We start from the raw sequence: 4754 nt of genomic DNA on the forward strand, positions 1-4754 counted from the left end.
CTACTTTAGAATCCTGTCGTGGAATTACATAGCATTTGTCTTTTTGTAACTGGCTTATTTTACTTAGCACAGTGTCCTCAAGGTTTGTCTACATTGTTGCAAATGGAAAAATTTCCATTTTTAAGGCTAAATAGTTATTCACTGCATGTATATACTGCTATTTTCTTTATCCATTCATCCATCAATGGACATTTAGGTTTTCTCCACATCTTGGCTTGCTGCAATGGACATAGAAGTGCTACCTCGTAGAGATCCTGATTTCAGTTGGGGGGGATATAAACCCAAAAGTGGAATTACTGGATCATATGGAAATTCTATTTTTAATTTTTTGGGAAGCCTCCATACCGTCCTCCATGGAGGCTGTGCCTTTTTACATTCCCACCAACAGTGTACAAGGATTTCAATTTCTCCACATCCTCGCCAATACTTGTTATCTTTTGTTTGTTGATAATAGCCAAAGTCACAGTAACAGAGTAAAATGGTGGTTGCCCTGGCTGAGGGGAAGAGGGAAGGAGGGGTTGTCGTACAATAGGTGTAAAGTTTGTTATGCAAGGAGAATAAGTTCTAGAGCTCTGCTCTACAACATTGTACAACATACTGTACCGTGTACTTATAATTTAAGAGGACAGAGCTCATGTTAAGTGTTTTTACCATAGTAAAAAATGTCATTGCCACATAAATTTATTTTAAATTCTGTCAATTGTTACTACATTTGTGAAAAACCCACAGAATGTCAACACCGGGAGCAAACCCTGATGTCAACTAGGGATTTGGGTGATAATGTGTCAGGGTCAGGGCATTGGTTGTAATAAATCTACCACAGGGTGGGCATTGCTAATAGTGGGGAGGGTCTGCGTGTGGGGCAGGAATATGTGGAAACTCTGGTCTTGTTGTGAACCTAAACCTGCTCCAAAAAAAAAAAGTCTATATTTAAAAAATGTTATTAGTACATCAACTCCTTGATTCCACTCATGTCAGAGTATCATACTGAAATCTACGTGAAGTTCTCAAGGAGGCCTAATGAGGCAGTATTATGTGTATCATCCCTTGCCTTGGTCCTCTTCCCTATGAGCCACTGTGCCATTTTTCTGCTCTCTTTCACTGGATATCTTGCTGACTGCTCTCCTGCTCTCTATCTTAAACCCATTCTACAGACAAAACCAATAATGATTTCCACCTGGCTGAAATCAAGAACTGGATGCTTAACCGACTGGCCCTCCCAGCCACCCCTATCATCTTCTTATTATATACTTATTTGTTTTGTTTATTTCCTGTCTCCCCATCTAGAACGTAGGGCACAAGACTGAATATACATGGTTTTTTTCCCCCACTGCCATAGCCTTAGCCCCTAGAAGGCATAGTAGACACTCAACTAATGCATGAATGGGTGGATTAGTGAATGAGAAAGCATGTTTCCTTTGACTGAAGTGACAGCTCCGCCTCATGCAAATGAGGAATAAGTACCTGACTGTGCTCTTGAAAATGTTTCCAATGCTAGAAAAAGGTTAGTCAAAATCTTTAGAATGATTGTTGCTGTAAATATAACTGACATATTATGCTACAGCTTGAAATGTAAACATTATTTTCATCAGAAAGAAAGGTAGTTATTTGCACTAAACCCTGCTCACCTAGGTGTTGAAGGGTAATTAAAGAAGCACATGCATTATGTTGGTAGAGCCTGAAAGGCAAGTCTTATTTTTGAGTTTATGGCTTGATTATATCAATTTGTCTTCCTTCCACTTTTATTACTTAATGAATGAAAAAGGAGCGAAAACATTTTTTACAATTTTTTGCATTTAGGAAGATTTTAAGTTTAGTGAGAAATGTGTCTTAATTTTTCAAAGCTCTCCCTAAGCGTAGACTTCTTAATTTTATGTTAACTTGAGTTTGGAATGGAATTTCAATGATGCTATTAGTGTTGAAGGCAAGGTGTTCTGGTGGAAAGGAATTTTTGTTTGTTTGGTTTGGGTTTTACCTGCTCCCACCTTTGTCAATAATATGCTCTGAAATTTCAAGGAACCCCCATCACTTTTTAGTTTTCAGCCTGCAAAATATGAAGCAGAAAAAAATACAGCTCTTTTATAAGGGCTCTGCCATGTTTTATAAACTGATGTTAAGAAAGGTAAAAATACTTTAAAATCTGAGAAAGAAATTTACAATCTAATGTAAAGTGTACTTCACATGTATTATATGTTCAAGACATGCATGAAAAGGTGTGGTCAAGACTTCTGCTGGGACCATCTCCACAAGATGCCACCCTGTCCACACTGACGCTCAGATCCACCTCTATGGGTTCACTAGGATGATCTGGCTTCACCCCAAAGGGCCAACTTTCCATGAATGATGAAACATAATAAAAGCCCAAATTCCAGGTCTCCATATTTTGACATAATTTAGAAATGGGTAGAAAATTAAATCATCAATAAAGGAAGCACACTGACAAAAGTATTATTTTTAGAATTTTATTTATTTATTCATTAGAGACACACACAGAGAGGCAGAGACATAGGTAGAGGAAGAAGCAGACTCCATGCAGGGAGCCCGATGTTGGACTTGATTCCAGGACCCCAGGATCATGACCGGAGCCTCCTTTGGCTCCGGTGTCCCGGACAAAAGTATTTTTAAATGACTTTTCAGGGGTACTGGGGTGGCTCAGTCATTTAGGTGTCCAACTCTTGATTTCAGCTCAGGTCATCATCTCAGGGTCGTGATCTCAGAGTTGGGATCTCAAGTTGTGAGATAGACCCCTGTTTTGGGCTCCGTGCTCAGCGGGGAGTCTGCTTCTTCCTCTCCCTCTCCCTCTGCTCCTCTCCCTGCTCACTCTCTCTCTCTAAAATAAATAAATAAAATCTTTTTTAAAAATGACTTTTTAAAATGGACTAAATTATCTAAACTAATTGGAAGTTTCTGAATAATGAAGACATGCTTCATAGTTGACACCAGTGGGCTGCTTTTCTACATCCCAGTTTGTTGCTTTTTCTCTCTCTCATTTCCTTTGCTTACCCTCCTTTTCTCTCATTTACCGAGTAATAAGAAATAAACTGATGTGGATAAAATTTGCTTCTTATCTCATCTGCTTGATCAGTATGTGTTCTTCCCTGCTCAGTGAGTCTTGCGGGTTTTTAGCTGTAAAAAGCCCTTTCCCATCCATCTGTTCTGAAATGCTTCACTCTTCTGTGCTTAGGCCAAGATGTGGATATTATTTAAGTTTATATAGACTGAGAAGTAGCTATTATCTCAATCTGGCAGTATAACAGTTGATTACTTCCTGAAGTACCTCTTTAGATCAAGAATCCTCCTAATAAAAAAATCTTTAAAAATGCTCTTAAATTGCAGAATGTGGAATTAACCAGCCTCCGTGTACCACTCAGGCCTCTCTCGGGCCCAATTGAGAAAGGCCCCCTTTCTCCTCCCAGAATGCCACAGAATTGGGGATGGCAGGTGTAGTGAATAATGGCCACAGTGTTTGCTTAAAGATGACAAGGCACAGGTTCAGCCTGTAACCAATAACCAGGGAGAAAGACCACTGGCTTTCTCTCTTTTATTTTATTTTTTTTAAGATTTTATTTATTTATTCATGAGAGACACACAGAGAGAGGCAGAGACACGGGCAGAGGGAGAAGCAGGCTTCTCACAGGGAGCCCTATGCGGGACTGGATCCCAGGACCCCGGGATCACGACCTGAGCCAAAGACAGACCCTCAACCCCTGAGCCACCCAGGCGCCCCCACTAGCTTTCTCTCTCTCATCTTTTCGATATAGAGCTCAGAATAGCGTAAAGAAAGCAAAAAGCCTTGAAAAAAGGTGCTTATGGAAGCTCCAACTATGATTATCCCATTCAGATAATATTTCTCTGTTTTAAGTATTTCAGCTTAAAAAAGAAAGCCAAACTGCTTACATTGGGTAGGAGTGAAAACTTCCTGGCTTTTTTTATGTTGCTGCACCAAACGTTTCTATTTTATAGTGGCTTCATGATGGCACATCCTTTTTCTGTTTTGAGGTGTTGCAGATTGCACTGCTGTCTGTGCGGCACTTGGGATCCAAGACCGCGGCCGCCCCCCTGGCGGCTTTCCCACGGGGACTTGCTCCTCTCACCGCAGGAAGGACTGCATTCCACCTGCTACCTGCTTGCGGCCAGCACAGCAGTGCATGTCTGTACTGGCTGAAGTGATTATTAACTCGTTTAATGTTAGGTAATACTGGGGTGTTAGTTTGGTCTTGGCTACTAATTTATAAAACCTTATTTTTAAAAAAGATTTTTTTATTCATGAGAGACAGAGAGAGAGAGAGGCAGAGACACAGGCAGAGGGAGAAGCAGGCTCCCTGCGGGGAGCCCGATGCAGGACTCGATCCCAGGACCCTGGGATCACAACCCGAGCCAAAGGCAGATGCTCAACCATGGACCCACCCAGGCTCCCCTAATTTATAAAACCTTAAACTCATGACCTTAGCCTCTTCTTTGTGGAGACATAGTCATCCTGCCACCCACCCACAGAACCAGACATGTTGCTATCACCTTAACAGGTGATAAAGGCTCTCTTGGGTATTTTGGGAATTTTTTTCTTGATGTGTATTCATGGAAATGTAAATCTCCTTATCTGGTGTCAAATATTCTCCTATATTTATAGGAGATAATATAGCATCTCCATAGCTAATTATAGCTCCTATAATATAGCATCTATATTAACTAGAATATTTGGAAATAAGTAAAATATTCATGACATAAACCATCAGGCCCTTAAATTTTTTAATATT

The sequence above is a fragment of the Canis lupus genome, chromosome 10 (assembly GCF_003254725.2).
Source record: "Canis lupus dingo isolate Sandy chromosome 10, ASM325472v2, whole genome shotgun sequence".
In the NCBI taxonomy this organism is placed as follows: domain Eukaryota; kingdom Metazoa; phylum Chordata; class Mammalia; order Carnivora; family Canidae; genus Canis; species Canis lupus.